The following is a 12,374-nucleotide window of genomic DNA, read 5'->3' as shown; positions in this document are numbered from 1 at the left end:
AAGGCATCCAAATCAGCAAGGAAGAAGTCAAACTCTCACTCTTCGCAGATGACATGATACTCTACGTAGAAAACCCGAAAGACTCCACCAAAAAATTGCTAGAACTAATACATGAATTCAGCAAAGTCACAGGATATAAAATCAACATACAGAAACCAGTTGCATTTCTACACACCAATAATGAAGCAGCAGAAAAAGAAATCAAGGAATCAATCCCATTTACAATTGCACCAAAAAACCGTAAGATACCTAGGAATAAACCTAACCAAAGAGGTAAAAGATCTGTGGAAACTATTGATCACTTATAAAAGAAATTGAAGACACAAAGAAATAGAAAAGCTTCCAAATGGATTGGAAGAATATTGTTAAAATGTCTATACAACCCAAAGCATTCTACACATCCAAAGCAATCTCTATCAAAATACCACCAGCGTTTTTCACAAAGCTAGAACAAACAATTCTAAAATTTGAACGGAACCAGAAAAGACCCTAAATAGCCTAAGTAATATCAAAAAACAAAAGCAAAGTGGGAGGCATCACAATTCCAGACTCAAGCTACATTACAATCATCAATTACTGTAATCATCAAGACAGTATGTACTAGCACAAAAATGGACACATAGATCAATGGAACAGAACAGAGAACCCAGAAATGGACCCACAACTATATGGTCAACTAATCTTCAACAAAGCTAGAAAGAATATCCAATGGAAAAGAGACAGTCTCTTCAATAAATGGTTTTGGGAGAACTGGACAGCAACATGCAGAAGAATGAAACTGGACCACTTTCTTACACCGTACACAAAAATAAATTCAAAATGGATGCAAGACCTAAATGTAAGACAGAAAGCCATCAAAATCCTAGAGGAGAACACAGGCAGTAACTTCTCTGACATCGGCCAGAGCAACTTCTTACTAGACACATCTCTGGAGGCAAGGGAAAAAAAAGCAAAAATGAACTACTGGAACTTCATCAAAATAAAAAGCTTCTGCACAGCAAAAGAAACAATCAACAAAACTATAAGACAGCCTATGGAATGGAAGAAGATATTTGCAAATATCTGATAAAGGGTTAGTATCCAAAATCTATAAAGAACTTATCAAACTCAACACCCAAAAAACAAATCCAGTTAAGAAATGGGCAGAAGACATGAATAGACACTTTTTCAAAGAAGACATCCAGATGGCTAACAGACACATGAAAAGATGCTCAATATCACTCATCATCAGGACAATACAAATCAAAACCATGATGAGATACCACCTCGCACCTGTCAGAATGGCTAAAATTAACAACACAGGAAACAACAGATGTTGGCGAGGATGCGGGAAAAGGGAAAATTTCATGCACTCTTGGTGGGAATGCAAACTGGTGCAGCCACTCTGTATAACAGTATGGAGTTTCCTCAAGTTAAAAATAGAACTACCCTACAACCCAGCAATGGCACTACTAGGTATTTCCCAAAGGATACAAAAATAAAGATTCAAATGCACACTGATGTTTATAACAGCATTATCAACAATAGCCAAACTATGGAAAGAGCCCATTAAGTGTCCATCGACAGATAAATGGATAAAGAAGAGGTAGTATGTATGTATTATATATATATGTATATATAATACATACATACATACATACATACACACACACAATGGAATATTACTCAGCCATCAAAAAGAATGAAATCCTGCCATTTGCAATGACGTGGATGGAACTAGAGTGTATTATGCTAAGTGAAATAAGTCAGTCAAAGAAAGATAACTACCATATGATTTCACTCGTATGTGGAATTTAAGAAACAAAACAGATGAACATAGGGGAAGGAAAGGAAAAATAAAATAAGATAAAAACAGAGAGGTAAATCAGAAGAGACTATTAACTACAGAGAACAATATAAGGGTTGTGGGAGGGGGGTGGGTGGGACATGGACTAAATGGATGATGGGTATTAAGGGGAGTACTTGTTGTGATAAGCACTGGGTGTTATATGTAAATGATGAATCACTAAACTCTACTCCTGGAACCAATATTACACTATATGTTAACTAACTTGAGTTTAAATAAAAACTTAGGGGAAAAAACTAACTAAATAAAATAATAAATACCTCTAAGTATATTTTTTTAAAGATTTATTTATTTGAGAAAGAAAGAGAGACCAAGAGAGAGAGACAGCACAGGAGGGAGGAGCAGAGAAAGTCTTAAGCAGACTCTGTGTTGAGCACAGAGCCCAACGTGGGGCTCAATCACACAGCCCTGAGATCACGACCTGAGCCGAAACCAAGAGTCGGATGCCTAAGCAACTGCACCACCCAGGCACCATACTGTAAATATTTTTTAAAAAATCTTCACCTAGCCCCCCCCCCAAAAAAAAACTATGGTACTGGCATGAAGACAAACATACAGATCAATTGGATAGAAGAGAGAGCCCAAAAATAAAACTTCACATATATTTTTGGCAAGGGTGCTAAGACCATTAAATGGGGAAAGGACAATCTTTTCAACCTAAATGGCCACATGCAAAAGAAAGAAGCTGTACCCTTTCCTAACACTGTATACTCAAAATAGATCAAAGACCTAAATATAACACCTAAAACTGTAACATTCTTAGAAGAAAACAGAGGGCAAAAACTTCATGACACTGGATTTGGCAATGATTTCTTAGATATGATACCAAAGGCAAAGGTAACAAAAGAAAAAAGAAACAAATTGGGCTTTGTGATTATTTAAAAACTGCGTGCATCAAAAGACAATAGCAACAGAATGGGATAAAATATTTGCAGGTCATATATCAAATAAAGGATTAATATCCAGAATATGGAGAGAATTCCTAAAACTCAGTGAAGAAAAAAAATTCAATGGACAAAGGACTTGAATAGATATTTCTCCAAAGGAGGTTTTCAAATGGTCAATAAGCTCATGAAAAGATTCTCAACATCACTAGCCATTTGGGAAATGCAAATCAAAAGTACAATGAGATATCACCTCACATTGGTTATAAAAAAAAAAAATTAAAAACAGAAAATAGTAGGTGTTGGAGAGGATGTGGAAAAACTGGAACCCTTATGCACCACTATCAGGAATATAAAATGGTACAGCTGCTGTGGAAAACAGTATGGCAGATCCTCATAAAACTAAAAAGAGAACTACCATATGATCCAGCAATTTCATTTCTGGGTATATACCTAAAAGAATTAAGAGCAGGGTCTCAAAGAGATATCTATACACCCATGTTCATAGTAGCATTATTTACAATAGTGAAAATGTGAAAGAAACCAAAGTGTCCACTGAGAGATGAATCGATAAACAAAATGTGGTATATGGACCCAATGGAATATTATTCAGCCTTAAAAAGGACAGAAATGTTAAAATATGCTTCAACATGGATGAATCTGGAGGACATTATGCTAAGTAAAATAAACCAGTCACAAAAAGATACATACTGTATGATTCCACCTATATAAAGTAGAGTAGTCAAAACCATAGAGACATAAAGTAGACTGGTGGTTGCCAGAGGCTGGGGAAGGGGGAAATAGGGAGTTATTGCTTAATGGATACAGAGTTTTGGTTGTAGAAGATTAAAAGTTATGGATATGAATGGTTGTGACAGTTGCACAACATTTTGGATCGATTTAATACCACTGAACTGTACAATTAAAAAGGGTTAAAATGGTAAATATTATGTTTCACTTATTTTACACAGTAAAAAAATGAGAGCGTTCCAATTTCTAGTTCCACATGTAAGGAGCTTGGAAGTCACCATTCTGTCCTAACAAGGAAAAGCTGAACAAAAATTAACGCTTCTTGGATCCATAAGAAAGGAGAAGACAAAGAATAAACCACTGCCCCCAAGATCGCAGAAATAAACAGGCAAATAGAGGGAGTCACAGTTTACCAGAGCAGAGACTCACCAGTAGAAACTGCCAAATAATCAGTGCTAGGTAGGAAAACCTAAACTGTACTTGATGAATTGCTGAAGGCTCAGTGTGGACAACTCTGAGAGTTAAAAACTACAGGGGGACCCAATCATAACTGGGCCCCAACAATATTGTGAGACTTACCTGCAGAAGCTCAACTAGATTCCCATAGTAAATATAGGAGAAAAATCTCCTTGAGTTTCCAGGAGGGGAAAAGAACCATTTTGAAATAAGTCAGAGAACTCTGTTCTTAACAAGGCCTGCCCTAAGGAGTATCTAGTTAACCAGAGCCTGAACTGCTGGGATATTATCAGAGCCTAACTGATCTGGAGAAGGGAAATACCTAACATCAGCCCATGCCAGCCATTCTGTCTCATTTAAAGGTGCAGGAAAACAAAACAAAACAACCTGAAACACTTGTGATGCTCACAGTCCAGAGCCAGAGGCTCACTGAAAGATGCAGACCTAATCACAAGACTATAAAATGCCTCCCCTCTCCCCACAGCTCACCATCGTATTACTAAAGGCCTATTTCCAGCAGTTTCTTCCTCCTGATACATCATGTCTATCAAGAAAAAATTAGACAAAAGTCAAAACACAATTTGAAGAGACAGAGCAAGCACCAGAACCAAACATGGCAGGGATGTTGGAATTCTAGGCCAGAATTTAAAATAACTAATAATGAGAACCAGAAGAAATGCTAGGGATCAAAAACACTAACAGAAATGAAGAATGCCTTTGTTGAGCTTTTTTAGTAGAATGGGCATGACTGAGGAAAGAATCTCTGAGCTAGAGGACATATCAATAAAACCCTGGAAACCAAAAAGCAAAGAGAATAAAGACTGAAAAAAGGAACAGAATAGTCAAATACTGTGGGAATACCACAAAAAGTATAACATACATGTATACAAACACCAGAAGGAGAATAGAGAGGGAAAGAAACAGAAGAAAAATCTGAAATGATAATGACTGAGAATTTCACCCCCAAACCAATGTCAGACACCAAACCAGAGATCCAGGAAGGTCAGAGAACACCAAGCCAGATAAATACCACCCCCCCCCGCCAAAAAAACAAACTACAAGCAAGCATATCATTTTCAAATTACAGAAAATCAAAGACAAAGAATCCTGAAAGGGGCACCTGGGTGGCTCAGTTGGTTAAGCGACTGCCTTCGGCTCAGGTCATTATCCTGGAGTCCCGGGATCGAGTCCCGCATCGGGCTCCCTGCTCGGCGGGGAGTCTGCTTCTCCCTCTGACCCTCCTCCCTCTCATGCTCTCTGTCTCTCATTCTCTCTCTCTCAAATAAATAAATAAAATCTTAAAAAAAAAAAAGAATCCTGAAAGAAACCAGAGTGGGAGAAAAACACCTTACTTGTAAGAGGAACAAAGATAAGAATTATATCCAATTTCTCATAAAGTACGGAAGCAAGAAGAGAATGGAATGAAGTATTTAAATGCTGAGAGAAAAAAACCAACAACCTGGACTTTTGCACCCTGCAAAATTATTTTTCAGAAGTGAAAGAGAAATAATTTCTCAGATAAATGAATATTGAGGGAATTTATTACCAGTAGATTTGCCTTGCAAGAAATGTTAAAAGAACTTCTTTCGAGAGAAAGAAAGAAAATAGGTCAGAACTCAGATCTACATGAAGAAAGGAACAGCATTCAAGAAGGAATAAGTGAAAGGGGCACCTGGGTGGCTCAACTGGTTGAGCAACCGACTCCTAGTTTCTGTTCAGGTTGTGATCTCAGGGTTGTGAGACTGAGCCCCGGGGCATCAAGCCCCACATCAGGCTCAGAGCTGGGGGTGGAGCCTGCTTAAGATTCTCTCTCTCTATAAAATAAAAAAAAAGAAGTGAAAGTAAAATGAAAAAATACCAACAATTGTTTTTTAAATCCCAATTAAAAAAATCTCAAAAGACCTCAAGCAAGTTATTTTTGTGGAAGTTGACAATTCCAAAATTGATATAGAAGCAAAGGGGGCCAAGGATAGACAAGAAAACTTTGAAGAAGGAAAAGATCAAAGTGGGAGGATTTATTCTACTGGATATGAAGACTTATCCAGCTACCATAGTTAACATAATCAATATATAGTATACAGGCAATATAGCATAAGGATAGACAAAGAAAACAATGCAACAGAGTCCTGAACATTTTAATGCATATATGTCCAATTTATGACAAAGTGGCACTTTTCAATAAACAATGGTGCATGAACTGGATATCAGTATAGACAAAGAAAAAAAAGGAAAATTGACCCCATGTTCACACCATACAAAAATAATAAATTCCAGGTGGAATTTTAGAGTCTTTTAGGATAAAAGATACAATGACATAGCTTCCAGAAGATAATATAGGAGAATATCTTCATGACCGTGGCATAGGGAAAGATTTCTTAAAAACAAAAAAATCATTAATCATTAATCAATTATAGTGAGAATATTGTTAAACTGGACAACATTAACATTAATAACTTCTGTTCACGTTACTTAACTATTATGAGTGAAAATGAAAGCTAACAAGAGTGGAAGAATGTATTTGCAATGCATGAAACTGTGAAACAGCTCATATCCAAAGTGTATGTACGTACACACACACACACACACACACACTACCCTATACACAAATGAAAGGACATACAACCCAATTGAAAATAATGGGCAAGAAACTAGAACAGACACTTCACAAAAGAGGATATCCAAATGGCCAATAAACTTGTCTGAAACATGTTCCAACTTCACTAGTCATCAGGGAAATACAAATTTTTTAAATTTTATTTATTTTTAAGATTTTATTTATCTGAGAGAGAGAAAGAGAGATCATGAGCAGAGGGGAGGGAAAGAGGGAGAAGCAGGCTCCCTACTGAGCAGGGAGCCCAACTCAGGACTCAATTCCAGGACCCTGGGATCATGACCTGAGCTGAAGGCAGACGCTTAACCAACTGAGCCACCCAGGCACCCAAAATATAAATTTTAAAACATGAGGTACTGTTCTAACTTCACCAGAATTACTAAATGTAAAAGATGGAGAATACCTAGTATTGGTAAGGAAGCAGAACTCTCAAACACTGCTCACAAGAGTGCAAATTAAGCCAACTATTTTGTTAAACTTTTGGGAACTATCTACAAAAGCTGAGTATGCTCATATTCCATGATCCCCAGCACTTTCACTCCTAAGAACATACAGAACAAAAATGTATACACATGTGCATCAAAAGATATGCAAAGGAATATTTTTATAGCAGCAATATTTGCAATAGCCCTAAACTAAAAACAATCTAAATTCACACCAACATAAGAGACTGGATACACAAATTGAGGTATAGTCATACAATGGAATACTAGCAATGGAAGATGAGTGAACTACAAGCTACACAAAGTAACATAAATGAATCTCACAAACATATGCAGAAGTCAGGCACACCAGGACAAATATGGTGTAATTCCATTCATATAAAATTCAAAAAGAATTAAAACAAACATCTGATATTAGAAGTCAGGATACTAGTTACCTATGAGAGGTAAGAGTGGTGATTAGAAAACAAAGAGGTATTAATAATGTTTCATTTCTTGGCCTGGGATTTAGTTACATGGGTATGTCCTCTTTGTGATAATTTAACAAGAAAAACACAATTTGTACACTTTTCTGAATGTTATACATCAATTAAAATTCTTAAATGCAAATCTGATAAATGTCCTTTTGAAGAAATGTTCCTGTTTCTAATGGAGATTACTTGCCTTGCCAGTTTCCTCTCATCCTTGCCTGAATTGAACTCATTTGTCTCCTTTAGGTAGTAGGGTGCTTTGAGGGGAGTGCCCTGTCAGAACTGAAATGTGTTTTAATTTCTCTTCCACGTGAGATGTCAACCGCATTTTGATACAAAGACTAAAAGTAACCTTGAAGCAGATATTCCCTTTCTTGCAAAGAATCTCTTGAGTGGGTTCCTGTCCTCAGAGAAAGGCTTAGCAAAACAACAAAACAGTATTTGAATGGCTTTAAGTATGATCTCTTGTGGAAGTAGTTGCTGAGGAGGAAGGAGGAAAAAGTTCTAGGTTTGTGTACTGGAAGGTAGTGTTTCTACGAGGTCTATTAGGATATTAAGATCCAGGATGATTGTCCTTTAAATAACTGCTGTTCGAAAGAACTTGACCTTAGCAACTTTAATAACAGCTAGCTCAGAATTTAGCCTCTCTGCCACCTTATTTCAGGCCTAATATTTGGGGATAACTGTTGCAGCACAGAAGTCACTTGCCCTCCCTGGAGCCTTTCCAATGAGCCTCAGATCTTTCTAGGAAATTCTCCACCTTGTTCCGACTGCCCACAGCTCTCACACATTTATCAACTGCTTCATCCATTCTCACTGTCCTGGGGCAGCCTAGAATCCCACAGATTTGGCTCAGAGAGGGACTGGAAAGTACTTTAAAGATGCCGGACAGTTTGGCTTGAAGTCTCCTTTAAGAAGAGTAACATTAATAACATTGCTCACAATAAAGAGTCAGGACCAAACCTGAAGCCCCTTGAACACACACACAGAGTAAAAGATTGGAGGGAGAGAGAAGGGACTTTTAAAAGACTGTATTCTAATGGATTTAATTACCACAAAGTTTATAATACTACATAATCTACAAATACTCAGCTCCTTCATATTATTACGTCACCACAGCATCATAACAATAAAACATAGTAACAGTATAAGAATGGACCTCTGAAGTTCAAGTCTTACTGACTTGTGGGATTCAAATATTACACATGAGAAATGAATGACTGGGGCACATTATTTGCCCTGCAAACTGTACAGAACTCTGGTTTCACCTATAAATTAACTAGACTCTTCTCTGTGAAATAATGTTTTAAAAACATTTTCAGATACATTATTTTCAAGACAGTCTTTTTAGGTGAGCAGTCTTGGCAAAGACTGCTGTATGTCCTCTAACATGAACTTCTCTCTCTTCCTCAGTTAGGTAACCCTCAAAATGTCAGGCTGCTCAAAACAAAGACTATAACATGTTAATGTTTCATTAATTCTTGTCAATCACAGTTTATTACAAAATACATGTATATTTCCTTAGGTTTCAGTCTTATATAATTCTTCCTGGCTACATACTTGTATTTTTTAAGCCAAATCATTTCCCAAACATAACTATTAGACCTTTGAATTTTTCCTGTCATTATGGGCTTTCATAACATCTAATGTCCTTTGCAAATTTATAAGATACTATGTACTTCCTCTCACAGCTAAGATGTCAAAATATAAAAATGCTATTTATAAGCCACGGACGGAATCATTTCATTTTGTATTATTTTCAAGGAAGGTTTCAGTACAGTCTATATTTTTATTGATTAGAATGGATTTGTAAGTCATGATTGCATGATTACACAAAATGTTTATAAAAAATACAAATGTCCATTATCAACTTTATTCTCTTTACTAATACTATAATTCTACAGGGGTAAAAATACATATGAAGCTACTAAATTTGTGAGGCAGGAGGCCCTCCAATCCTCTGCCTCCCTAACCAAACTACTGTTTGCTGATAATAATCCCACCAAATGAATTGACTTCTTCTTGATCCCAATTAAATCTTAAGTATCTTTATTAAACATAGAAGAAAGTAATACTTATCTTCAGTTAAGCATGTCACATAAATGTACTGTGATGGGTGACCTGACAATCTGCCATGTAAATTAATCTAAGGTCTGTTGATTTTCATACCAGATCACTGATCCACATTCTGTCACCACAAATATGCACTAAGATTATATATTCCAATGTGGACCACTACCTTTCCAACCAGTCCCATACGTACGCTGAGCTTAGAGATTTATTTCATTTTTAAAATATTTTCTATTATCACATTCTTATTTACCATCTCTTCTATATTTTCAGGATTATGATGAAACAAGGTCAAGCGCCTGCCCACGGTCCCTAAACAGACACCGTGAGAAAAGCACTAAATTCCTGTAATATACGAACTGTAACACAAGCACAGAAAAAGTGACCACACATATAAGGTGTACAATGACTTTCAAGAAGCAGAACTAAAAATTAGGCCTGAGTGACTTGCTGAATAACAAAATTATGACTTTACATAATAACATAAAGTATTTCTCTCCTAAGTATTTCTTAGAATAAAAGCTAGGTACTACTTTATTTGGAGTTCCTCAAGCAAATATCTTCATAACCTGGAGGTAGGCAAAAGTTTCTTAAGACACAGAAAACAGTAACTGTAAAATAAAATATTGAGAAATTAGACTTCTGCAATATTAAAAACCTCTGCTCCTTTAAAGACATCATTATAAAAACTAGTAGGTAAGCCACAAACCAGAAAGGAAATATATGCAAAATACATATTTGACAAAGGATCAATATCCACAATACATAAAAACCCCTACAACTTAATAATAAAAAAGTAAACCCAATAAAGCATGGACAGAAGGTCTGAACAGATGCTTCACAGAAGGAAATAAAGAAATGGCCAATAAGCACACAAAAAAAGTGCTCTATATCATCAGTCATCAGCGAAATACGTATTTACAACATGAAAACCACAAAAAACCCATTGGAAAGGGGCAAAATTAAAATGTTTAACAACGCTAATCCTTGGTAAGGATGTAGAACACTGGAACTCTCATACAATGTTATGGAGTATAAAATGGTACAACCATTTTGTAAAAAAAAAAAGGTCTACCAGGTTTGTTTGTTTTTTTTATAAAACTAAACATAATTCTATTCCTAGGTATTTTCCCAAAAGAAATAAAAACATATGCTCATCAAAAGACTTATACAAAAATGGTCATAGTAGCTTATTCAGAACATCGCAAACCAGAAATAGCCCATTAAAAGGATAAACAAGGGGCGCCTGGGTGGCTCAGTTGGTTAAGCGACTGCTTTCGGCTCAGGTCATGATCCTGGAGTCCCTGGATTGAGTCCCGCATCGGGCTCCCTGCTAGGCAGGGAGCCTGCTTCTCCATCTGACCCTCCCCCCTCTCATGTGCTCTCTCTCGCTCATTCTCTCTGTCTCAAATAAATAAATAAAATCTTTAAAAAAAAAAAAAAGGATAAACAAAATGTGGTATAAGAAATTAAAAAGGGATGAACTACCGATAAATGCAACAAGATTAATGAGTCTCAAAAACATTATGCTGAGTATGAAAGCAGTCTTATGAAAAAGAGAATATATTGCCTGATTCTATTTATTCTATTCAGAATAGTTTGGGGTGGTGAGGCAGATTTAACTGGGAAGGATCTTCCCAAGGTGCTGGTAATGTTCTATATCTTGACAGAAGTTTAGGAAATCTAGTTGTATGCATTTGTCAGAACTATTTAAATGTACACTTATAATTTTTGCATTTCATCGTACGCAAATTTCACCTCAAGGGAAAAAAGGTAAAAATAGAAACAAATTAAAGAAATATCTCAGGGTGCCTGGGTGGCTCAGTCGGTTAAGCATCTGTCTTCAGCTCAGGTCATGATCCCAGGGTCCTGGGATCAAGCCCCACAATGGGCTCTCTGCTTGGCGGGGAGCCTGCTTCTCCCTTTCCCACTGGCTGCCGTTCCCCTTGCTTGTGCTCTCTCTAATAAATAAATAAAATCTTAAAAAAAAAAAAAAATCTCTGTTAAAAACCAGAAGAGTGAAATCGTACTTATTAAGAAAAATAAATTCAATAATTTTTCGGAAAAAATACATAATCTAACTCAAGTATGTAAAGAAACCAAATGACCCTTGCACTTACCCAGATGTCTGCCTGGCCTGCTCCCTCATGTGTTCTTCAGGTCTCTGCTAAAATGCAATTTTAACAAAGGTCTTCTCTAAAAATGCTATTTCAACAAACACACCCGAGTCCCTCACTTTCTATCCTTGTGTCCTGCTTAATATTTATTCACAACCTTTGGTATCACCACAAGAATACATCTGTTTGTTTACTGCAGGACTCTCCACCAGTGGAATGTAAACTCCAAGAGAACAGTGAGGAGAAGGAACAATAATGAACACATTATTCCATTTCCAACATATCACTCAACTGCAATCCACTTGAGCTTTAAGGTAGATTTAAACGAAGTGTCTGGCCTCAAAGAAATGGCAAAGAAATACAGTAAACGAGGAATCTCTCCCTTCTTCTCTCATTTCCACCTTTTGGTCTCTGCCTAGAGGGAAGCTGGAATTTCCACTGAAATCCACCTACTTCACATATCTGGGCCCTCTCCAGCCTTTACTCCCTCAGCAAAGAAGAGTGACTAATTCGATAAGTCAGAGTTTGATATTAATTTGGCCACATTTCACTAGAGGGTGAAACCACTGGGCTAAGCCAGCCCATGTTCTTACCAGCATCTTGCCTCCTCTTACTTAAGGAAACCTATCAGCTCTTGACTTTCTCACTGCTGCCTATGACTGGTCGTGTCAAACAGGCCCATAGGCCTCTCTCATGCTACATGTTGGGAAAGAAGTCTAAACAATCT

General features: G+C 36.8%; 1 protein-coding gene across 1 annotated transcript in view; it reads right to left on the bottom strand.

Moving 5' to 3' along the window:
* Positions 1-12,374, bottom strand: part of TMEM38B (transmembrane protein 38B) — a 91,884-nt gene that overhangs the window by 23,381 nt on the left and 56,129 nt on the right. The window lies entirely within an intron of this gene.

This window comes from Mirounga angustirostris, unplaced genomic scaffold (assembly GCF_029215605.1).
Source record: "Mirounga angustirostris isolate CCGP_5_RB_7025 unplaced genomic scaffold, mMirAng1.0.hap1 SCAF_15, whole genome shotgun sequence".
Taxonomy (NCBI): domain Eukaryota; kingdom Metazoa; phylum Chordata; class Mammalia; order Carnivora; family Phocidae; genus Mirounga; species Mirounga angustirostris.
This window is presented reverse-complemented; position numbering and strand designations above follow the sequence as displayed.